This window comes from Motacilla alba, chromosome 1 (genome assembly GCF_015832195.1).
Source record: "Motacilla alba alba isolate MOTALB_02 chromosome 1, Motacilla_alba_V1.0_pri, whole genome shotgun sequence".
In the NCBI taxonomy this organism is placed as follows: Eukaryota; Metazoa; Chordata; class Aves; order Passeriformes; family Motacillidae; genus Motacilla; species Motacilla alba.
The window spans coordinates 79,631,832-79,658,015 of record NC_052016.1 but is presented as its reverse complement, the minus strand read 5'-3'; the positions used below and the strand labels follow the sequence as shown (position 1 = coordinate 79,658,015).

General features: G+C 35.7%; 1 long non-coding RNA gene across 1 annotated transcript in view; it reads right to left on the bottom strand.

The window, feature by feature from the left end:
- LOC119706950 overlaps positions 1–16,809 on the bottom strand; it is an 88,487-nt gene extending 71,678 nt beyond the window's left edge. The window contains exons 1-3 of the long non-coding RNA XR_005258638.1: positions 16,704–16,809; positions 10,221–10,278; positions 4,879–5,042 (exon numbers count right to left, since the gene is read on the bottom strand). This is a non-coding gene — a long non-coding RNA (uncharacterized LOC119706950). The remainder of the gene's footprint in view (positions 1–4,878; positions 5,043–10,220; positions 10,279–16,703) is intronic.
- Positions 16,810–26,184: the final 9,375 nt, after the last annotated feature.

Here is a 26,184-nt window from a genome sequence, read left to right as displayed (position 1 = left end):
CTACGTATGTGTTCAGTCTAAGATAAAGGTCTGGGCATTTTATACAACTATTACAGTGTATGAAAATTCATGTTAATATGTATTAATAAAATGTAGTCTCCATTTGAAGTCTGAAGGAAGAGACCTGCAGGACTACATTTATTTTTGACTAGTCTGAATCTATGGTCAACTTGGCAATATATTCATTAATGTCAGCTTCTGACCTTGTGCATGCTTATTGCTGATGGCTGTTCTTATTGTGCATCAGTCCTGCCTGCTATGTGAGAGTACTGAAGATGGATCACCTTTTTTTTTTTTTTCAAGTGACTAAAGCACCTTTGGTGGGGTGCCTCTTTCATATTGGCATGTCCACTTAGTGATGTGTCTTCAAAGTGCTTTTAGCACAGCTGGAGATGTAGTCCATGTTAACACGATTTCTCTGTTTTTTGAAATGTGGGACAACTTAGCTGAAAAAATAGATCAGAACACTTCAACATTTTTTAAAAGCATGTTTCAGGAGCTGGGATGGAGACTGTAGAGGTGAAAAAAGACTTTGATTAAGCTGGTTGCCTATTTTTTGATATTTCTTATAAAGCAGCTATTATGTATTGACAATAGCATTTTTTGATTCTAAAAATCAAAATTATTTAATAGCTTTATAAGCCAGACAATTGTTTTTGAGGATGTAAAAATCCTGTCATCTTTGATGAAATGTTAACTGTTTGTTGAACTAAATATTACATGTTAAGGGACTAGAGAGGGAAAAAGTATGATCCTTCCCAAAGCAAGCAAATGTCTTTGGCACATTTTTTAAAAATTGGAGTTAAAAAGAAACTGACATACGTATTTGAGCATCTATATATAGTATACTATATATCAATCTTTTGCAGTATTTTTTAATAATTAAGAATATAGTGTAACAAAACCAAATATTCCATAACTGGAGACACTTGAATCAAGGCTTATGATGAATAATTAATTCTTTACTTGGTGTATTTCTAACTATTTTTTAACAGTTAATAGGATTACATGGACTGGAATTTTTTCTTAAAAATTAATCCATATAATGCTTTCTAGTCTAAACTAGATGTGTAGGTTGTCTCTATGGTTATTTCAATAGGGAATCTTTTGCCTTTATGAGACGTATGCATCTTCAGACAGATTGAAGTAGGTGTTCAATTTTCACATGACCAAATCTAAGTAAGATAAAATTTACTTTCATTTTTTAAAATATTATTAACTGCCCTCCCCCTTCCCACTCTCCAGAAGTTCAATTCTTCACAGAGCAAAATAGTGTTCTAAAAAGAAATTACAGTGTCATATGGAAGGAATTATTTCTAAGTATGATTTCTGTCTTGCTTACTGAAAAAGTTGTATTTTTAGTCGCAAATATGGTAGGGGACTACAAGGAGAAAATAAAAAGTGCTTACAATTTCAGATTTGACAAGTGAATTAACAGTTTGCTTGGAAATAAGCAAATTCCAACAACCAAAATGTGGACAACACAGAAAATCTGCTCCTACCACCTCAATATGAACACTGTTGTTTGATCACCTCTCTAGATTTCCCTGCTTATCTTACTGGAGGGCTCATTGCAGCTGCCAGTACAGGCAGTGCATGCTATGTGAAACATAATTGGGCTTGGCAGATATTTGGTGTTATTGACACAACATGTATTCTTTGCCTGGTTCAGGAGTATTACTCCACACTTGGTGGGATCTTATCCCAGGAACTGGAAACTTCTGCAGCTGAACCATGTCTTGTGGCGTATCTTCTGAGTCAGGGTTGTCAAGAGGGATCTAGTTGATGATTCTGGAGACTGCTGCAAAATGGCCAAATGAACAGAAAGAATAGCAAAGGGGAAGATTTGCTTTAGTGGCTTAAGAGAATTCCAATGCTCAGATGGATATCAGGACTTTATCATGTGCTGCATGGCCAGTTTGGAGGCTGAGACTGAAAAATAGTGGAAAATTGAAATGTTTGTAAATAACTAAATACAGTCCTATTAGCACATCAAAATAGTTTCAAGTTGGCCGCCCACAATTGTTTGATGATTTTAACCTTGTTTTCTCTGTTATTTGCAACTAAAGAAAGAAATCAGGTATAGTAATACCTCTTGGGCTGACCAGCTGAATTATACATTAATTATTTCTTCAGGAATTTTTATGTTTAATTATAATATAAAAAATTAAACACTTTGATTTCTTATAACTTAGTCATGGGACCAAATGCATGAAAAAATTCCCTATTGCATTTGGAATTAAATTAAAAAAGACATTTTAAAATCCTGTGTAAGAATTTCTGATCCTGATTAAGCAAAGATTTACATTTATTGGGTTGAGTATGTACAGAGGATAATTTCACTAAAGGGTATATAATCATCTACCAGATATAGAAAGAGGAGCACAGTGATCTGAATGTCCTTTTCATTTAAAGCTTTTGCTCTTCTAACAGGGTTATTACATAAGCAACTGACGGAGTTTCAATTAATGTTTTATGGTTTTTTCACACTGTTCATTTATTTATTAGCAAACATATATATATTTATATATATATATGCTGCATTACCTGCTTACAAATATAGAAACAGATGTTCAGAGACAACATTTTAAAAATGTCTGTTGTTATTTTCCTTAATTATGCTATATGCAGGCACTTTGTAATATGATTACACAGATAATTACAGAATAATTTTCTTTTTAAATATAATTAGCCTATATTTCAAGTTAATCATGATACATCTTGCAGAATGTTTACATTGTCAGAAACATACACTGATAAGCTTCAGATCTAGGAACATAGCTAATTACCCTATGCAAAAAATATGAAATGTTTCTGTGTTCTTGTTCTTTAATTATAGTGTCTTTTTTTTTTTCCCCATGTGAATTGGTGTAGATACTTTCCCCTGGGGGCAAGTGAACAGTAAAAAAGCTTTGAACTCAGTATTTTTAAGGCTTTTAATAGGATTTCCCAAATATCCAAAATTAATATGTGCAAAGCAGGCTTACCAGGCAAATTCTCTGCAACCCCTGGCAAAAACTCTCAGGGGTTTTGTGTATATTTTGTAAACTGGTGTAGACTCAAAAAAGGTCAACCACTTGACATTCTTTGACTGTACAGCAAATTATTCTGCAAGGATTCTCTTGTCACTCAGTGTAAAAAGCTAACAATTCAATAAAATTTCTTCAGTTTCTCTAGATGCATGTGAAATCTGAAAAAAAAAAAATTGTTTGCAGATTCAGGAAGGGGTTTCTGGTGAAAGCTTATGTTTCCAAAGAACACAGCCCATTTCCTCAGTAAACAAAAAAAAAATATCCTGAGGCTTATCTCAAGTGATTATTTTGTCTGGCTTTCTTTCACAAGCATAAGGAAAAGGAAATAGTCAGGTTTACATATTTCCCATAAACATATGGAATGCCAAAAAACCTGAAAATTAGTGGTTTTGATTCTGTGATACAAAACCAAGGGTGTTACCATGATTTTGAAGTCAAACAGAACTGAGTGCAGATTATCCATACTAGTCTGCAGCAATGTTCAGGAGGAACAGAGCAGCAGGCATCACATACAAATACACAGGCACAGCTCCAAAAAAGGCAAAAACTGTCGCAGAATCAGAGCTGATGTCTTTTCTAAACAGGAGGCTGCTGTGGTTAACTTGGCTATTACCTAATTTAAACTGTGAGTCATAGAAGGTACATGGCCTTTACATGCTTCTTGCTGTTGCAATGGATCACTCATGCCTGGCTGTGTGCCACCAAAAAGTGGTATCAGCAGGAAGAGTTACTCACTGGCATTGAGTTCTTCCTTGTTCCCTCTGTCATGATGCCTGAGCTCTATGGCAGCACTGCATAGGAGCCCAACACATTTTAGGAAAAAAAAAGACTGATTTTACAAAGCCCATGAATCTATAACCCTTATTACCATGGAGCAGAGCCATGAGTTTTCCCACTATTTTGAATAAGGTATAATAGGGAATAAGATCCTTCTCAAGTAGAGAAAAGATGATTCAATTGCGTGGTTGAGAGATCTAAGCAGAATTCTCCCCTGATATAGTCTCTACGCCTTCGTCTGTCAATTTATTCAATTTCTGTCTTACATTTTTATTAATGAAAGTCTTTGAATTATTTTCATAAGGATGAATAAGGACAGAGACAATCATTAAGACACTCTTCTCCCACATGGAACAGTTTTCCACAACTGCTAGACTTGCCAGATTTATTGCTAATATACTTCCACCTGTATGACCACTGAAAATGTAAACTGGAGATGAGAAAAAACCTTTTGCTAGCTGGCCTTTTTTTCTCCTACATGTGGACATTACTACCATTCAACTCTATCAGAGATCTTGTAATGCTGGTGATACTCTACCTACTTGTGCTCTTAAGCCTCTTTTAGAGAGAAAAAAGGAAGCATCAGGATATAAAATGATTCAGATAAGGTCATCCAGGAGGTCAGTAGCAGACATGAAGCTGTCATCTACTGTCCACTGCAAGTGTCTGCATTAGAGTTTTAGTTCAGGTTAAATATGGTCCAGTCCATGTGATCAGATTAGAACTCATCATAAGGGAACCTTCTAAAGCTGCACAGAGTTGATCATAGGGAACAACCATTTCTCTCTGCAGATTCACTTCTATTGCAAATCAGAACATGCTAACATATTTTTGGTTCCATGCACTCAGACACACCAAATAAAATCACAAACTGCCCTGAGTAAATGATGATGATGGTGACAACAACAACAACAACAACTACTACTATATATATGTATATATACATGTATATACATATATGTATATTATATACTCCCCTCTTTGAGACATAGAGGGCATCCTATGTGCCAGGTTTGGGCTTTTTATTTACTGCTAGTCAATTAGAATAAATAATCTAGTGTAATCTTACCTTTTCCTCCAGGCTAGGAAACTTTGTTCTGTGGTCTTCCTTTGTTAGTAGAGAAACAGAAACTTCCACAGAATTATTTCTAAAATTTTAAGAGCTATCCTATGAGCTGTGTTCCATCTTCTTATTTCCAAAGCACAGAGATCTTTCCAATGATCAAAATATGTCTATGAAGGAATAAAGAAAAATGTTAAAATTAGCAGGGTATTTTATCATCTTCTTATCTTAACATTTTGTCTGTGACTTGCAAAGCTTTGAGACACTTGCACAAGGATATTTTAGGCTATGCATTTTTGCACCCTAAGCAACTGTTACTCAACCTACACAAATTTGAAATTTTAAAATCAGCTATGTTATTAATATCCAAGCTATACTGACATATGAAGTTTGTGTGGTTTTGGTAATGGCAGGGCTGGGCTACAGGGTGGCTTCTGTGGAAAGCTGCTAGAAGCTTGTTCCCCTGTGTCTGGCAGAGCCAATGCCAGTCAGCTCCAGGACAGACCTGCTGCTGGCCAAGGCTGAACCAATCAGGAATGATCGTTACACCTCTGCACAATATATTTAAGAAGGAGTAAAAATGCTATTTGACATATGTAATTTTGTCCAGAGAAGAGCAGAGTGAGAATATGTGAGAGGAACTATGCTACAGACACCAAGGTCAGTGGAGAAGGAGAGGCAGGAGGAGATCCAGGTACCAGAGCGGAGATACCCCTGTAGCCCATGCTTTAGATAATGGTAAAGCAATTGTGCCCCTGCAGCCCATGAAGTTCCATGAGGATGCAGAGATCTTCCTTCAGCCTGCAGAGGACACTCATGGAGCAAGCAGATGCCTGAGAGGAGGCTGTGAACCCTAGGAAACCTGTGCTAGAGCAGGTTCCTGGCAAGGATTTGCAGTCCTGTGGAGCAGGGAGCCCTGGCACAGGTTTGCTGGTAGGACTTGTGACCCTGTGAGGAACTCACACTGGAGCAGGCTTGTGCTTGAAGGACTACACCCCAGAGAAGAATGACCCACGTTGGAGTAGTTAATGAAGAACTGTTGCCCATGGGATGGACTCACATTGGAGAAGTTCATGGAGATCTATCTCTCATGGGAGGGACCCCAGAGAGGGGCTGGGCAAGGACTCCTCTCTCTGAGTAGAGGCAGAAATGTGTGATGAACAGACCATAAACCCCACTCCCTGTCTCCCTGCACCACTCGGGAGGAGGAGGTAGAGATGCTTGGGAAGGAGGGAGGGTTGGGAGGAAGGTAATTTTTAACAATTATTTTATTTCTCATTATCCTGCTTTGATTTTGTTAGTGATAAATTAGATTAATGTACCAAAGCTGAGTCTGTTTTGACCATGATAATCAGTGAGAGATCTCTCCTTATCCTTATCTCAACCTGTGAATCCTTCCTTATATTTTCTCTCTCCCATTCACTTACAGAGGGGGGTGACAGAGCAGTTTTGGTGAGTGCCAGGGTCATCCAGCCAGGGTCAACCCACCACAACTGAATATTAACTGATGTCTAAATTGGATATTGACTTTAAGAAAAGATAGAATATACATTCATCGTTAGTTTTTATATGTTCAGCTAATTACAAAGGAGAAAAGGATATTTAAAAACATTTAAGTATCTAGAGTAAATTTCAAAGTTACTTTTAGTGGGAAAAAGGTCCTTTTAAGATAAGTTTTGTTAACTTCAAAAAATACATAAGATCCTAAATTATTTTTAAAAAAAACCCCACAAGTTCATAAAATGGAAGTGTTTTATTCTATATCTTATACGATATTTTCCTTGAGTAAATAATTGTATTTATTTGAAAATTTTAAATATTTATGCATGAGCAACTGTGATGGGCTGATGCCGGGCAAATGCCAGCGCACCTATGAAAAGAATTTATTCATTCTTTTTGGCTATAGTTAAACAGAGGAGGGGAAAAGAAGACTCATGGTGTGAGATAAGGATTAGAATAAAACATTTGAAGGGCAGAACAGGCCCAAAACTTTAAAAGGCATATAAAAAAATATTAACAGAATTAAAAGAGGCTAATGAGAACTAAAATAAACCTTTACAACATCTTTTCCCCCCACTTCAGCCTTTCTTTCCCTCTCACAGACAGAGCAGGGAGACAAAAAAATGTGATTTTTAGTCAGTTTGCCACTTTTTAAGATCTTCATTCACTTTGCTTAGGGAGAGGAGTCTATTTTGCTGTGTCATGGGATCTTCCTTTCAGGAAACACAGTAAAAATATTTCAGATAAATGTCAAATAAATGCAAGTGATGAAACTCATCAGATCACTGAAAAAATGCATTATGAAACTAAGGTTTCATGAAAACAATAGTCACTGAAATCCGCACAGAGTGAAAAAGGTGTCACTGCCAAAAGTGAGTAACACATTCAGTGCAAAGGGAAGACACTGGCAAAAATTCAGGAAAAAATGTGCTGGTGGCTTTACTATTATTTATAGACTGACATAAATACTGCTTTCGCAATTCCATCTACACTCAAAAATATTTGTCAAAAGACTGACTAATTCACTAAAAGATACAAATAACTGCAAAGAGAAGAGAGCTATGTCATTTCCTCTTCATTTGCCATTTCATCCTTCTGAGAAGGTTATCCTCATCAAGAGACTGTAACAAGATTAAATGCCATCCCTCTTAGTGTTTGAGACAGATGTGACACATTTTCAGCTTAGAAAGGAAATGGGCTGACCGTTTCAGGGGGATAGAGATTTCCTGAGGGACAGGATCTATTAAAACAGTTGACAAAATAAAAGATTTGATGGCCAGAAGCAGAGGCGCACATAGTACTGCAATATGCACCATTTTTCCTATGTGCAGAATCATGTTGGCAGGAGGCAGTGTCAGCCCAGCCTCACCAGTACTGGTATGTTATAGACAAAAAGAAGGTTATGAGTCTGGGCAAAGTCAGTGCAGCTCAATTTCACACAGCTGTGGGTTACTTTTGTCTCTTTTTTCTAGTGAGGCTGAATAGGGCATTACAGCAAAAAATTTCTTGTCTGAAGAGGTGAATGTTGTACACACTCAGGAAGAAATGTATTTTTATCAAGGATAACTAATAATTTCTTTCTAAATAACTTATTTAAATAATATATGAAATATTGTAAGAGGTGCAGTTCTTAAAGTAGGTTACTAATGCACTTGTGTTTGCATGTCTTTTGTGCTCACCAGAGTACGTACACATTTCTACATAGAAGATATGTCTAGGGTAACAATTCCTGATTTGGAAGAATCAGTTTCCCTAAAACTAAATTTAACCATATACAAAGCACGAGTTTACCCTGGACATCTTCACTCCAGCATGTAAATTAAGAAAATTAATTAAGAAAATTATTTAATATTTCTAATTGTTATAATAATATATAATATATGAATAATTATTGTATATCATATAATCATGGAAAATAACTAAAATGAATCACATCTATTATGTAAATTATATACAGAAATGTAGATCCATGCAAAAATGAAGCCTGAGCTTCTTACACTTTTAAAGATTTACATGTTTCTGTGAGCATATTCCTGCTCTATGATGCTTTAGCTATTACTCTATTTCAGCCTTGCATCTTCAGCTATGGAGTTTATGCCACTATGATTTTTTGACCAAAATGTTATACAGCCATCCGAAATAAGACCTCTAACCCTTTAACTGAGGCTTTTAATTGTGTATCAGAAGAGGTAATATGAGGCAGGTCATAGAACATTGAAATATAGTCAGCGAGCAGGTGCCTAGGTCTTTCTATAGCTGACAAGATGTTTTAGCCATTAGCCAGGACAAAAATCCTGCCTGTTTAAATTTCCTCTCTGACTGATGGACCATAATGAAAAGATTCAGTCCCACACCTATTGAGATCAGTGAAATGACTACCAGCAATTTCAGAGGCCAGTGAATTAGGACCTAAATTCCCTCCTGCTCTCCTGGGACAAAGGGCCATATGGCAAGCTGACTGCTCTTGCTCACAGTCCTACCTTGGAGAGAGAAAAAAAGACGATGTGATCAGACATGGGTACTCTGCACCTGCTCCTTTCTTTTTCAGCATCACTTCAGAGTGGAAGCCGCTTTCACGGTTGCCGAGTATAGGAAGTGAGAGAAAGAAAAAGAAATAATGGCTAGCTCTATCTTTTCAGTGTCATCACTGTAATTTGCATTTTACTCAGAGATACAGAATACACAGCTCAGATCTCCTGAAAAAAAAATATAATTCTTTTAGTTTGGCCTGGTTGTTGTTTATGAAATGTTTTATTTTTTATTTGCTACTATTGACGTCAAAGATTTTAGATTTTTTCCTAATTCTAATGCTGAGTTATTTGGTATTTTCTAATTCTTCAGCTGCATATTTTAAATTCTGAATTTGCTAGTGTTTTCTTGCTTTGAAAAACAGCATAATTTATCATGATTATGATAGTAGAATTTTTTAATGGCTAAGGTTCTATGAAAAAAATTCACTCTATTATACCTGATGACTCAATTTCTTCTTTATATGCAAGATGTAAACAGTGATTAATCATAATTTAAGAAAAATACTGGAATTTTAATATCTAAATGAAATCTAGTGCTATGAGACTTACTGTATGTAGAACAAGGCAAATTAGTCATACAGTATTATTTTCTGAAGTATATATCCTAAATTCCATAAATTAAATATTGTAGGGCAAGACACTCTTAGAATTTTATTATTCTACGTTGAATCAATGGTGCATTTGATTGATATTATATAGGTTTAACTCAGCATAATAGAAATAGCAACAAAAAAATCTAGGCCAGCTTATATTTTGGATTCATTTTGTAGTTGATAGAATATTTTGCCAATTATTACAGGGACTCAGATGACTTTAATTGGAAGCTGCTAGTGAAAACACAAATTTAGTAAACCAAACATAAAGGTAAGTGGCACAGAAAGTTTAGATACTTGTATTTCCTTCACAAAGCTATTACTTTTCCTAAGCTTGCACATTTTTGAAAAAAAACCCAACAATACCCCCAGAAAAAACACAAATCAAACCTAAAACTAAACCATAGAATTATACCTTAACAATAGGCATAATTTTGAAGATATGCAACATGAATTTAAGAAAGTGACACAAAACCCAAAGTGCAAGAAAATTCTGTTAAAATACGGTAGGGTAAATAGTTATATTTAAGTATATCTTTAGGTATGGCAGATGCAGGACCTGCCTGTAGCACCTTTCAGAAGGAATTTTGTTTCAGGCAAAATAAATCCTCTTTAAAGTTTTGAGCTGAGAATAGGAACCTACAACTTATCTACCAACTTGATCCTTCCTTCATCTTATTTTTTCTTCAGAGAACGTCATACCAAAAGCGATGAGAAGACTCACCTAGATTATCCACACTGTCCATCTGAAATGCCAGATGTCTTGAAATTTGTCACAGAGTCTATGAATGAAACACATGAAAAGTCATCAAAATCTCTGGGAAAAAAAATAAAAGTAAAGAAAAAAAAGGTCAGTGGTATGACACCAAAATGTTTGCTGACTATTCTGTATCTTTGAACAAAAAATTATAAGCCCTTTATTTTTTTTTAATTTTGATCACTCTTTAGAAGGATCTATTTCATTACAATCTCAGTTAAAGTTAATAGAAATCAAGATAAATTCATTAATTTATGCATATTACCATACCAGTCTTCAGTTTTATTTTTGAAACACTAATCCCAGATATTTTTATTTAAAAATATTAGAAATGACACAATTACAGGACAAATAAACTTTCAATGTAATGGGATTCCTGTAACAATTGATCTATCTAAATGTCAAACCCCCCAATTTTTTTTTATTATGAATTTGCTTATGCTTTTTTTTCCTGTTGAAAAGTTGAGAAAATTAATATCTTATGAAAGCTTCATTATTAGGTTTTACAAAATTCAACTTAGCACTTGAAGCACCTTATGTGTCTTTTGTCCAGTTGACATATCAATATGACTCTAACATATCCTTTCTCTCTCCATCAGAGTATCTGTAGTGAAATTTAGGTCAGCTGTAACAAAAAGTTTCTGCTTTCCTGAGCCATAGGATCTGTTCATTCTATTGCAAATAATGTCATGCTCACATGAGTTGCAGAAAGAAAAACCTGTCCTGTCTTTTTTTTTCTTTTCATTGTGTTTTGTTCTCTGTTTCGCTCTATATACCTGAGTTTCATTTTATAGTTCCCAAAACTTTAGCTAAGCTACACAGAGATATGCAAACTCTCAATGCAACTCAATAGAACAATTTTCAAACATTTGAAATAAACTATGAGTAATCTCTGATAAAAATACATTTCTTCCTAGGTGTATATGGCATTCGCCTTGCCAGACAAAAAAATTTCATGCTGCAACTCCTTTCTTCTCTGGTTTTTCTGAATGGGCAAACTCTTCAACTAGTACCTCTGAAATAAGAGTCAAAATCAAGTCCATTAGGTACTTTACGAATATTACTTAAAAGACACATTTGAAGAAAAAAATAATTATTTATACTAATTTAGACATTTTGTCAAAGATATTAAATTTTAGTCTGTATGTGTGCAGTTAGATAATAGACTTATGCAGTGAACATAATTGAATCCTAACACGTTCAGTACACCAAGAAATTTCTTATATACAACACAGAGTGCAAAGAAATTCTGAAAGTAAATATGTATATGTATTCTGAAAAAATTTAAAGAAATAATAATTACCAGAATAATGTCACAGTTGTTTTAATTTTAATGTAATATAGTTGTATTTAAAATTTCATTTTTTTAATAAAAAGACTATGGTTATTAGACTATCCCAACAAGTATTAATTTGCTCTATACTGTCCTTATATTGGTATAATTTTTTAATCTATAATTTTTTAACGGCACCCAGTTTAGGAGATCAGAGTTTAGAAGCCATAAGAAAAGGCTCAGTTAGGACCTGAGGAAAGAGGAAATTTGAAAAAATGCATATGTATGCAGGTACAGCTTACAGCTGGCAATATGATTAATTTATTTGGTTTTTCATCCTCAGACGGGATATAAACATTAGGAAATCTTTTTCTGAATGCAGTCATGTGATGAGTAAGAAAAGACACTACCCCTACTTAGAGAGATATTAAAATAATTTCTGAAGGCCTCTACACTCTGATTAACTATGCTGGCAAAGGATTACACAAATTATGCTGCTAAGGCACAATACTAAGTGTTCCTTTGCCTAAAGTAATGGTTTTTTTTCAATGCTTACTTTCTCATTACAAAGAAATTTGATTTTCTGTAAAAAATTCATAGATGTGTAATATGCAGACAAATCTTGGTGACTGCCTGAAGTACAAGTGGTAATACTGTCTTTTAAGGCCTTAGGAATATAAATAAAATTATCAAACTTTTTAATATTTAAAAATATTAAAAATCTCCTGTTTTTATCCTCCAAAACTTATCATTGTGCTTCAATGTATAAAACTGACTGATGACTACAAAAACCCTAATTAACTGATGGACATTGTTTATTTTAGTGTCAAACCTATCTGTGTTTATTTATGTTATCTGTAGGTTAAATAGCTCCTTCTTTTCACTATTTAAAATAAATTATAAGAGATATAAACCATAATGAACATGAACAAAATTAATTTTAAAGCCCTTCCATGTTGTCTTCGTGAATAAATACTTTTTTTGGTTACTGCCTTGCTACAAAGGAGCTCATATTAATCCCACAAGGAAGTGAATCAGCCCACAGCATTTTGAAAATCAACTCTGGTATCACCCCTTATTATGCTTTATCAATCAAGTGAAAGAAAGACAAATTTATTTCTCAAAAAGGAGAAATCAGTGTCTTATTAATGACAAAGGTATGTGCCACTTCTGGAACTAAATCCCAGTGTTTAATGAGGTGCCTCAGTCACCTCTATTAAGTTAATAAGTCTGTCATATATATCGATCAGTGGCAGAAATGGAGGCTTCTTGTATAGCAGCCTTGGTGAAGTTATGTAGAAAGAAATATCAGATTTCTAATCAATTTATTTATTTGTATTTTTGTTTCAAAAATTTTCCTATTCGGCTTCATCCATTTATTATATGGCAACTAATCAATATTTATGTAGTTAGGGAACCCCTCATATCTCAGCCTCTAAAGACAACAAATAAATTATGTCTGTTCTTGGTCTGATGATTCTTCAGGAGCTATATGAAAGGATGGGCCTTGCCTTCCTCTTTCACATTTCACTTTATATCACATATGGGTAAAATATATAAGTTTTATGAGTGCACATATGAATAAATCCTTAAAATACTTAAAATATACCACTGGCACTTTTATTTCTATATAACCAGTGCATTTATGCTCTAATTTTTACTGACATCTGATGTGTCCTAATAATATTAATTATTTAACTTTATATTCCCCATCTCTTTGCATGCATGCACCGTAGAAAGAGTGGCACCAGAGATACAAAAAGGGGGATTTCTAATATAAAGATAGAGTTATGAAATCTGCATGAGGTGATGTGCAAATAAAATGTCAATGGAGATGAACTCATGCACTCTCAGAAACTCCCTGTTGTGGGGGATGTGTCTCCACTGCTGCATTTCAGGAGGTACCTCCAAATTCTCTCTAAAATCATAGCCTGGATAAATAGGGCACTGTTCAAAAAAAAACAACTGTGGGCCCAGATAAAGGACTTAGATTCAATGTTTACACACCTCAGAAAATTCTATAATGTATTTTGAAAAACAAAATGAAATTAATTAAACAAGACACTACAACTCTAAATTTTCTATGAGTCAACAAAATGTTTACCCTTAGGAAATTCTGAGACGGTTAGCCTCTCTTTTGAGTTCCCTATTATTATTAGATACTTGGAAAATTGCAAAACTTTCTAAACTGGGTGGCCTGAGATGGTATGAAAATTTTAGTAGCTAAATTCCACCTCTCTCTCAGGTCAGGTTCTTCATGCTATAGTTTTTCATAATGTGCGATATGTACTAATTTGTTCAAAAGTGATTTGAGGACTTGTTAGTCATGGTGTTTCTCATTTCCTGTATCCATTTGTTGCCTCATTCTCATAAGCTACATAATCACTGAATACTTCTAGATATACTGAAAAATCAATGGAATTTAAGATTTGAAGGAATTATTTGAATGGAATTTAAAATTTGAAGGTACACAGAGTTAATACATTTTGCTGTGTGCTCCATACACCACCAGAGCACGTAATTTTATTTGGCTATTCAAAACTGGCAGACAACTTGACCTTAAATATTGGTGCTTCAGTTCTTCCTTTGTAGAAATGGGATGGCATTAGTTTTCTTTTAACGCTGTTGTGAATATAAAGTAGTTGATGCCTGTAAAAACTGGTTTTGTGGTACATTAGTCCATAATTCTCTGTTCACAGCAGTGTTCACACAATGTGAGCTGAATAAATTGTGAGATTTCAAACTGAACAATGGGTAGAATAACAATCTACAGTGGTAGCTGATCAGTAAAGTACAGTATAAACTCCAACTAGATACCAAATGAAATGTATAAACAGGTCATTAAAGTCTATATCACAATTCACATAAACAAGCAATTCTGTCAACACTGTACATCCTAAATGACTGACAGACTACAGCAATATTAAGCTTAGTATATGATAGGAGGAGAAGGTTTATAAGAGATATGTATTTTAAAGATTTTTTCTGAAAAGAAATCAAAACTACAGTCCTAGTGGAGTTTGTGTTTGGACTGTACGTAAATATCTATATGCTGCAGATAAGTTAGACGTTTAAATTTCCACCACAGTCAGCAGAGATCAGAGTCTTGACTCATCTACCTAAGCATGGAGTTAGTTGAGACATCTAACAGATGTGAATGTTGGAGATCTGGCATAGAGCCTATTGGAGACTCTCAGTGTGGCACTGGGATGACTGCCACTGTATCCTTAGGCATCTCAAATGGTATGAGACAGCTGTGACTGGAATGCAGTTAAATAGAAGCAAAAGTAGTTGATTCCATTTCTGGAATTGATTCCAGCCTCCCAACCTGTCTAAGCTGAAAAGCAAGAGCTGGTCAACTAGGCTTGAACATCAGCATAAAATAAATCTTCCACTCTCCTTAAATTTAACATACTCATTTGTATACTCTTGCCCTGTGTATACTTTCTCTGACAACCCTGTGGTGTCAGGAATAAAATATGGGCCAAGGATTCTTCTCAACAGTTGATTTGGATAAATCCATCCTGTGTTAAGAAATTAAGAGAAGGAATTATATTGACCAGAGCTATTGGATGTCAGTTAGCTCTAGTCTGTATTTTCTGATTTAGCTACAAAGCCATGTGTTCTATTCACAGTCTCAGTGGTTCTTCAGTGAGCATACTTTTCAAAACACCTGCTGTTTCCATGACCAATAGAAGAAGCTGGAGATGGACTTTAGATTCCATTCTTTGCTTTCAACACTTAAACATAAATGTTCCTCCTAAGCCTTAGTCACAACTGAAAAGGGGTAAGTTAGCAAATACAATCTCAGTAAGCACAATGTACTGTTTTTGTGAGGTCAGTTGAGGCTACTGCTATTCATATTCACTTTGTAAATATTTGCCTAACAAAAATTATTTGGATTCCTCAGTGGCAAATACTTCACAAGACCAGGTGCACTGTACAAAAGATGTTTGTATTTATCAAGAGAGGAGGAGTCTATTGACTCTTTCTACTTAAATAACATCTACATTTCTTTCAAACTTCCTTCTGAACATGATACTACAATGCTTTTAACTCTCAGAGAAAATACGCTAGTAGATAAAAGAGCTTAGTTCTCATGAAGGATTTGTACCCTTCTGATGCATGAATTTCCTTGAAGCTTGACACAATTCTAGCTTTTCTCACAGCACATAGTGCTATTGAGAAGGATAAGGAAAGACAGCCCTAAGGAAAATAGCTGTAAATAACATTTACATTTACAAACCTTTTGTTTCTTTTTTATTATACTGAAGGTCTTTAAGGTGAACTGTTCATGGCTAATGTGTGCTCTAATGATGTTCTTATAAGATGAATCTTGTCTCATGATCCATGTGGATTTCACTGCAGTTTAATATTTATTTTCATCTCCTTGTGGTAATGAATGGGATATATCTGTCACTGAAAAACTCATGCATTGAAAGACAGTTTAATAAGAAAAGCAAAAGTTATGTGCACAAGCAAAGTAAAATAAGGAATTATTTCTCGACTTCCCAGGCAAGTGTTCAACCATCTCCAGGAAAGCCGGGCAGGGCTCCATCACATGTAATGGCTACTTGTGAAGGCAAAGTCCACTACTCAAAACATTTTCCCCCTTTCTTTTAGATCTTTGCTCCTATCTTCAATCATTAATAATGATGAAGCTGACCTCTTTCAATTCTCTCTTCTATTAGAGATGTTCTAGGTTGCTTTATTCCCTCACTAAAGCCTTTCCACATTGTGTAAATGCTTTAATATGTTTATCAGAATTACTGTCATCATTCTCCACTACTGCAGGAACATTTTCAATGGTTTAGGTTTGTAGTATAATATAATCAAAAAAGCCTAGGTAATTTTGAGATTTCCCATCTGATCCTATTGTGGTTTTAGTTTTGACTTATGGCATCTGAATTACATCTTTGCCTGCATGCATTCTCCACCAATTTATTGCACTGTGAGTTATGTGATTTATGAGGACAAAAGAAACACACCTTATACTTAAACCCAAGATTTAATGGTCAATTTAATTTTAATCTCAGCTGTTTAATTATCTTTAATCCAGATATATTTATTAGGAAAAAGCAAATAAAATTGAAAAAATAAACTGCAAATCCAAAACCAACCAAAGCCAGACAACAAACCTCTCTGATAAACTATTTGATTAGAAATACTGTGCTTACATTTCGTGCATCTTCTCCTTCCTTCTGCTGTTGTTATGCTCACCCACTGTCTGTGTGATTCCCAAGCCTGATGCCCTCAGGGGTTGGGAGGGTGTGTAACACTGAGTTGACAGCTTTATGAGCCCTTCCCCATGAGAATATGGTATTATGGGGAAGTGCTTCTTGTCCACAGGTTCTCTTGGGGTTATTTCCATGCCTTTTGTAACACTGCCTGTACCTTGATCTTTCTCCTTTGTGCCACAATTCCTCATTGTATCTTTATTTACTGTACATGTTGGGATTTATTTACTTTGGATACTTTTTCTTTGGATACTTGTTCTCTGTTACTGCTGAAAAAAAGGGCTTAGCCCAGCTGCCAAGGTTACATATCTTCTATAAATCAATGGCTGTTAGTGGTTTGTTTATAGTTCTGGAAACTCTGGTATCATGCTTATAGTTTCAAGGCATTTGCTGTCATTACAAATTTGCATTTATGTAAATTGCTTTTTTTCATTTTAGGGCTACAGAGCATTTATTTTACACATAATAACTGGTTTTTATATGTTATTTATAGTAATATTTCACTATATCAAGAATATTGCTACAACGGAACTTCACAAAACAAAGTTGTATTAAAGCTCAATAAGAGTCACAGGGTTTAGGCAATTGGTGCTGCACCCAAATGAGCTGAAACAAAGTTCCAACCAAGACCAGAGTAGGACCAGACACAGAACACATACCCAGGCTTAGTCCCAAGGTCTCACAGAGTTATCATGTATTGTGGCCTGTAGCACGAACAGTATCATATTTGCTGAGTTAGAGGGTCACAGCTCCCTGTGTCCAGGCTTGTTATTCTACCCATTTTCTTGTGTCAGCTATTAGTGTCAAAAAGCAGAAGATGCTTTCAGGGTGTTCACTAGGATTTGGCTGCTTCCAGTCATCTTGGTGTTTTTAAACATCTTGACTGAAAACTGGCTTTTAGATACCTTTAAGGCTTTCTTGTTAATGTGAGATTTTTCCATCCAGAGGGACCTTGACAGGTGTGAGAGGTGTGCCTGTGCAAACCTCATGAAGTTCAATAGGCCAAGTGTACAAGGTGCTGCACATGGGTTAGGGCAATCCCAAGCACAAACACAAGATTATCAGAGTGTGGATTGAGTACAGCCCTGAGGAGAAAGAGGTGATACTTGACAAAAAGCTCAATATGATCGGGCTCAATATGATGTGCATTTTCAGCCCAGAAAGTCAACTGCACCTTGGAATGCATCAAAGGAAGGGTGGCCATGAGGACAAGGGCATGTTTCTGCTCCTCTACTTCCCTTTTGTGAGCACCCCCTCAGAGCGCTGCATACAGCTCTGGGGTTCCCAGCAGAAGAAGAACATGTACCTGTTGGAGTAAATCCACAAGAGGGACACAAGGATGATCAGAGGCCCAGAACACCTCTCCTATGAAGACAGGCCAAGAGAGCTGGGCTTATTCAGCCTGGCGAAGATTCTGAGGAGACCTTATTACAGCCCTCCAAGTCCTACAAAACAGATGGATAGGGACTTTTTTGAAGTGCATATAGTGAGGACAAAAGGTAATGGTTTAAACTGAGGAAGGGTAGGTTTAGACTAGTTATTAAGAGAAAGTTCATTGCTGTAAGAGTGGTGAGACGATGCAACTGGTTGCCCAGAGAAGCTGTGGATTTTCCATGCCTGGAAGTATTCAAGGCCAGGTTAGAAGGAGCTCCGGAGCTCTGAGCAACCTGAACTAGTGGGAGGTGTCCCTACCTGTGGCAGGATCATCAGAGCTACATGGTCTTTAAAGACCCATTCAACACAAGCTATTGTATGGTTCTGAGTTTCATGATTCTATGTCAGTATTTAACTGTGAAAGATGCAGATTATTTTACACTACAAGTTAGCAATCACCCTCTGTCACAACCCAGAAGTAGGTGATGTTCATTACAAATAATTGACTGGATGTTCATTACAAATAATTGACTGGCTGAACAAAAACATCAATCCATGTGACAGGGAACTCCTGTGCTTTACTGTAAAATCATCTTAGTTCCAGCAACTAACCTATTTAGTGCCGAAAGTGCTGGCTAACAAGCTCTAGGCTTTTATAATAAACTTTACAAAGCTCCCAACTCTAAGAACAAAGCTCATATATGAAGTAAGGAGCAAAATATGATTACTGCACTTGCTGGGATAAAACAAGAGAGAAGAGAATAAGAAAAAGAAAAGGAGAGAAAGGAGGAATAATACTAGTTCTTAGATCCCATGTCCTTCTTGCTGCCATGGATGGTCCGGATCTGGAGACAAGAGAAGAAAAAGAGAGAGAAAGAGGGAGAAGAGAGTTTACAATCAGTTCACAGTTTACCTTATTTATGTACAACTTTTATGTAAAATAAGATTTTTTGCACCATTTGTGCCATATTGTTCAAACATGCACAGTTTGCTCTTTAGACCTCTCCAGGAAATGATTTGGGGGAAACTGGAAATCTGTGGTGGTCCTGAAGCCCCTTTTTTTGAGGCACCTGGAACTGGATCCTTCCCTTGATGCAGCTGCACTGAGCATGAATCTCAAGGCAAACTTGAGACCCTAGCAACTAGGAAGGAATTTAGCTCAGAACAGCACTGCCCTACCTCCACGGGACCCTCTCTTCCAATCAGAACTCTCCTGTTGCAACAGTGAGAATGCTTCTGACAATTGATGCTGACTTATGCCTGGTCTTTCACGCTGCCTTCTCTTGAAGTCCACGTTATGTCTCACCTCTTTCCACTTCCAGTAGGGATTGAAATCTGCCGTCAGTTTTAACTGTAATTTCTCACCATACTGTTGTTTTCATTAACTTTTGTGTTGGTTTCTTTGCTGCTTTCTGAGTTCAGCTTTATCAGCTTTAGTTTCCGTGTTGCAGTGCCAAGAATTTGTAAATGCTGATACAAGTTGCTGAGCATGCCTTTGCAATTTTGGTAGATGACCTGATTTTGAAGTTGATGCAAATATAATTATTTTGTGCTGGATTTATTGTTGTCAGTGTTTTTAATTTTATTTTGCCATCTGGCAGGCTCTGTGTTTCTTTTAAAAGGAGAAGGATACTCAAAAACTAGGTCAAAAACATTGAGAACTCTTCTGTGAATGATTGCTCATTGTTTTAGATATTGATTCATCTCAGAATCTATTCTTAATCAAAATGTGGGGGATGAGAAGGTGATGGAACTGGTGCCCCTTTTTATGCCCTGATGGAACATCCTTCTGTAGAATTGACATTTCAGGAATCTGTTCCACAAATAAAAACAGATCAAATTCCACCAAGGTCTACCTCTGGCAGTGGCCAGCAGCAAATGCCTAGGGGGAGAGTAGATAACAGAGTGAACTCAGAGTAACACTATCAAAAATATTTTTCACATAAAAGTGCTTTTGTTTGTATTTACAAGGGACTGTAGAAGCAAAGGATACATAGGGATACTTCAATCAGTCATCATACTCCAGGAAATGCAGTAGGTACGTTTCTGGTGATATAAAACCCCAGCAGATTATATAATCAGTAATCAACAAATATAAATTCCTCTCTAGAAATATAATAAATAGTAGGCATGGTGAATGAAGTATTAGCAGTACTGTTACAGAAAAGAAGGAACAAATTGTTATTGCTAGACAAATAGAGCCTTTACAAATAAAATCAGATTTTGCCATTATCTTGAATATTGATAGCCACAGTGTTTTGCCAAGTAAGATATGTCTTGATATTACCTCTTATTTTTAAACAAATATTTTGAGTGACCTCTAAATCCATTTGAGTGTTCCACTGTTGACGGGTTTCCAGCCCCGGATTGGAGTGACCCTGAAATATGGAAAAGTCTCTGCTCTAACCCGTGCTTTTAAAGAAAGACTCAGTAGTCTTCTGTTGTCTGTTCTTAAGGTTGTTTATTGTTGGTTATCTACAAGATTCTTCTCCCTGAACTGCTGTGGCCCGTTCAGCAGCTCAGACAAAGGCACACTGACCTCCCAGGGGGCTGGTGCCATCTTTTATATCATATATTATGTACTACATGTTTATACTTTTTCCCCAATGCCTACTATCTATATTGAATGGTGGCTTTCTACTCTAAACCAATCTGTGAGTGCCAACATCACCAAAGACATGGAGGCTAGGAAGGAGAAAGGAGGACAGGGCACACCCAAATCCCTCCATCTTTGAACTCCTGTCCCCCATGTACAAAACTTGGACCCCTGCGTACAAGGCTTAAAACCCCCCTGTACAGCACTCAAAAATCCTTCCTTTCACTTTGTGACTACTTCTACTACAATACCTAAACTTGTGTGACTTGTAATTCTTCATACAGAGTTAGTAATTTGCTCCATGGGCTAAGATCAAAACCCCACGTGTGTCTTTGGCTGCATGCCAGGGTCTCAGAGCCCCCTGCCAGCGGCTCTGGCCATCCAGGGCACCCAGACGGATGTCCTGGGTTCCCACACACTGTCACCAGAAATCAAAACAGTTGCTTGCAGAAGAAGTTGGAGTTGCCATTGGAGTTGCCATTTTTGCTATGGAATTTCTCACATAGTCTGAAATAGCAATTGACTGAAGTGTCATATTACTATGTCCAAATAAAATGAAGACAAAAATTCAGTAGGTGCATGTTAGCTCATGTTTGGAAACACTGAAGAATTCCCCAAGGGCTTATTTACAGCAACCCATAGTTACATCAAATATGCTTCTTAATCCCAGCAAGCAAATGTCAGTATGAAAATAAAAGGTAGTTTGCTGATCATAACTTGCAATGTTTTTATATGCCTCTAACCACAAAATATCTTAAACTAAAAATGAAAATGAGAAGACAGATCTACAGTGGAATGACCAGTGGTTGAGAGCTCTGTCTATCTTTAAGTCTTGGTAGTTCTAGTAACAGTAGATAGCAGTTGAAGACTTCTGTAGTTTTTAAAATTTAACTTATTTTCCCATCAATTGAGTGCTCAAGAACTCTAACATTCAAGTCTTTGGGACCAAGAAATATTGTATTTATTTACTGCCCTGATCATACACTGCCTATTCTCATTTTTCCCCTATAAGCTGGGCGATAGGTTAAGACTAATTGCTAAGGAAGTAATTTTACTAAGGAAGTAATTTTGCTACTAATTTTACTAAGGAAGTAGAAGCCCCAAGTAGAAGTAACCTTCATGATCATAGTGACAGCTATAAGGTTGCTTGTATTCATAGAGGAAGATGTTGAACTTGTTTGCAGTTTAGCAAAACAATTCTAGTGGCAATAATGTACTTTAAAGCAAGAAATTTAATTTATCAGAAAAAGTCCCATACTAACTATTATTTGTTTCTCACATCACCAATGCTGCCATAGACATCCATCAGATACCTATCATTTCACTAGTGGAAAGAGTTAGACCAGATGATGCCAGGACTGCTGGACATGCTTTTAAAGGCCCCGTGAGGTTATTGTAAAAGGATACAGAAATCTGTTTAATGTTTTAGCTGATCTGTTTCAGGCTGCAAAGAGTTAACATCACCAAGCTTCTGGCATGCAAAAAATAGTAAATAGTTAGGAGAACACACAACATGAGTAAACAAGGGTGGCATATATGTAAGTGTGTATAATTGAGTGATTCATCTCATCTTAAAACAGATCTGTAAAATAATTTGGACAAATTAAGCCCAAGAGGTCCCTTATTTTTTTATTGATAATGAAAGAAGTCAGGCCAAACAGATCAGAGCAAATGCCTGTGCAATAGTTAATGTTAGGTGACATGGATGTCTCTTCAAGTATCTGAAATTATGAAGGTGGTTCAAAATATGGTTCTAAAACCACAGGGAAGCAGAAAATAAAATTGCATTCTGGCAAGCATTTTACTGTTCTGTACTCCGATTTCTCACAAAAGAAACAAGGCCATAAGTATTATCAGCCATGAGTTAATGGCACTCCTCACACAGACAGGAATATGACAAAGATTTTAAAAATATCTTTCAACAATTCTTCCTCTAGTGATAAAGATTATTGGTATCTAATGTATACTCCTAGTGATACAGTTGCCAGTAAATCTCACATAAACTTCCCAAAGCATCACAAAAAAAAACCCCAACATAACTCAAACAAGCAGAGAAACAAACAAAACAAATTTATAAGCACACAATGAAACTTTTTTAAGTATGAAAATTAACACACTCACTAGACAGATGTCTGTTATAATTCTTATTTAAGATGTGGTTTCTATAATCCTGATGTCAACTTCTTGTCAAGGTTTCTGGTTTCTGGGCTATTACATGAAAGGTAGGGAGTAATATCTTGTAATCAGTCCTTTTGAAGAAAAAAAAAACCACATTAAAAAATATTCTGTGTTCTTCATCGTAGGTGAAGATATAGCCCAGCTAATATGATTAAGGTGCAAGAGCTGTGTAAAGAGATAGGGATTCAGGCATTTTCTGGAGTCTATGGCTTCTAGTTGACTAACTTTAGACAACTTTTCGACCGTTTCAGACTGTAAAACCTCCTCCAATGCTAGAAGTGGTAAACATTATGTTTGGATTCTACTTTGAGGGATAGGCATCAAAACATCAGTACCATCTTTGTAGGATCCCATCTGCTGCTGGTATAACACATAGAAACAGCTCTACCTGATTTGCCCAGTTTTAAAGATAAATGATTGCAGCTTGTAGCATAGATAACAAGCAGCACATTTGAAACATATCCAGAAGAATTTGAGGCCCATCTTCAGAAAGCACTGCAGGAATATCCTGAGTGCTTTTAGTGGCTAACAGTAAATTGCCCTACATAGGAGCATATATGTGTGTCCTACATAGACAATTTTGTTTGTGTTAGAGGAGGGAATTTACTTCTGGTGTTGAATATAGATACATTAGGTCTTTGAATTTGAAATAATGTGATCTTCACTTTTATTGAAGTGGGGTTTTGGCGAGGGGGTGGTTCAGGGGTTTTGGGGGGCAAGCATGGAGGTGGGTTGTTGATTCTGTTTACTTCCAAGTGGTTTTATTGTTTATATTCAGATATCATTTATTACATTAGTCCAGTCTATTGAGTTAGAAAATCAGGTATCACCATGCCTTGGCTTTCAGGCTAAATTTACTCAGTCAAAAGTACAAGCAGAAAGTGTTTATAAAGATATGGTAGGTATTACCTACAAATCACCAAGTATCCAAAGAAAAAGGGTTGACAAAAAATACCAGTTTTATTACAACTTCACTCATACCACCTCCCAATTTTAAAAGAAGGAAAAACAAATGTTAAGACGTGTTTTAGAATAATCAAAAGCCTCATAGCGATAGAGTATACAAAAATTTAGGCCAGTCTCAAAGAGAGATAATCATCACCTGGAGAACATCACATCATTTACAAGAGTTGTGGTCACCATATGCCTAATTCTGATATATAATATGAAGCTAATAAAAAAGTAAAAGTACAAAGGATAGAAATTCTCTGAACCAGAAAATATTAATCTTAACAGTGAGACAGCTTTACCATATGATTTGAATAAGTATTATGGTAAAAGTATTGAACTGAAAAGGGGTGTGTGGGGGGGTGGTCCTATGAAATCAATTATGTACTAGAAAATACAGTCTCTGAGCACTACAGAAATTAAAACTTGTTGATACAGATGCTTCTCTAGTAAGAATTTGCATGATGACAATGTATACAAAGATAGTGATTAGGTTGTGCCTTTTACATGGGTAGCAGAAACAATTCTGTAAAAGTTAGATGTGAGTATTTAAAATTGGCTTCACTTTAAATCAGTCAGAGGATTTTTTTTTCAGAAGACTGTTTTCAGATACATGTTGGATGTGAATTTGGAAATGGAACTTCACTGAAGAGAAAGAGAATTTAAAAGTTTTTAAGTTTCTTCAATACAGGTAGCAGAGTGTGGTGCAGATGAGAACCAGCTTCTCAAGTCATAAAAAGCCTTATAAATTTCACAAGATTCAATCAAGTATTTTTGCCCTCTTACACATTCAGTGTAAAAACCCTGCATGACATAACATCTTTTAACAAAAATGCAGGAAATAGCTCTATTCTATTAAAATACTTAAATGCATTTGAAGATTTTAAAAAAAACCAAATCACTTTAAGGTTCAGACAGAGCCCATAAAGAGGATGCTAGATTTATTGGTTTTTTTTCAAAATATAGCCCACTCTTCAATAAATAATTTCTCATTAACATCTGAATGTATCACTTGCTACTAAATAATCTCTTCTAAATTTTATCACTTCTAAAATCCATCTAATTTATTAAGCAATCACAATGCAGACAACAATACCTTGGAATCTCAGTAACATGGCTTTATTTAAATTTATTTTTGGGGTTTTTTTTGTTAAGACTTTGCTTTCTGATTTTACTTCTCCTTGGATATCTTGAACATTGTGGTACTACCAGCAATAGTTTCAACTCAAAGACTAAACTGTAATTCAACATAAAATATTATTCATTTTATGTTCTATAAACAGTGATTTTTGTCTACAAGTCATTAAAAAGGAGGAGTAAGTGGAAAAGGAAACAAAATATATCATTATATATTTGACACATTTTAATTCACTCTAAGATCAATGGATAGTAAATAGGTTTTGCTCACACACTTTCAAACAACCCCAAAAGAGTCTGAGCTGAAAGATAGAGTACTTGTCTTTAAAATATAAAATATATTCACTGCTGCCTTTAACTTGGCTGAGACTTTCAAGGATACTATAAAGTTAGAGAACATTATTTTAGACAGCCCATTTCTGTGCTTCACTTCATCCATATGTAATGGATACAGAAGCAACTCAGACAGCCACTCCTGAGATAGGTCACCCAGACATAATCCTAGAATCAAAAAGAACAAAGTCATGAGTAGTCTAAAATGCTGGGATTATGAGTTCCTGTGCCTTGCCCTCATTTGCTGTATGACTTTCAGGTATAAACCAGCAATTCTTAGAGTGATTCTGTTGTGACAGAATGTAAATATTGCAACATCATCTTAATCTGAGCCTAAAGGCATCCTGTGAAATTTATACATATATATATATATATATGTGTGTGTGTGTCTGTGTGTGTGTGTGTGCAAAGTAATTTCAGGTCAAGACCTTTTTTATCTAAATCTGAAATTGCTCAATCAAATTTTTCATCAGTCAAGTAATTTGAAATTATTAAAAATTACAAATATTTGCTGTATTTATTTTGTTTAAGGTTTTTTCATTACACTTGAAGTCAGTGGGGATGACACAACTAAGAAAGTAGAGGTTAAAACGTTGAGAATGACACATGGGGATGGCAAGAGAACAAATCATTTTCTCCAAGAAAGAGGTCTGGCCATTAATCAAGGTGTGCTGGTAGCATTTTGTGCTTTTTCACTTAATGATAAAAATACACGATATGTTTCAGTAACAGACGTTGTGCCTCTTGATCTAGAAAGTAATAATAATAAACCTTTCTGCAGTGAGAACAATCACACTTCTAAAATTATCCTAGAGATTCAAAAGCAATGATTGAGTAAAAGAGGTTGACTTTATA